A 315-nucleotide genomic window follows, 5' to 3' on the forward strand; every position below is an offset into this window, starting at 1 on the left:
TCCAAACCATGTTGGAAAAATTCTCAAAGACTATACAGCATCTATCATCGCAATCATTCGTTTAGAAAACCTCTGCCAAACTTCAGAATGAAAGTCGATGATTTGTTGAAGTCATAAAGATCTTTTCTGATTTGAGAAAACGAGTTTCGTATAAGAATCACTATACGAGAAATCTTCAGGCATCAAAGCATCACTCTCATTTTCCGTTGAACCAACCGACTCACGGAAAAACATCAAAAACATTTGCGACAAAGCAAAATCAAGAACAAAAGTAACAGAAAATACGACAAAGAGAACACGTCCTCCCCGCTCGTC

This window comes from Brassica oleracea, chromosome C7 (assembly GCF_000695525.1).
Source record: "Brassica oleracea var. oleracea cultivar TO1000 chromosome C7, BOL, whole genome shotgun sequence".
NCBI lineage: Eukaryota > Viridiplantae > Streptophyta > Magnoliopsida > Brassicales > Brassicaceae > Brassica > Brassica oleracea.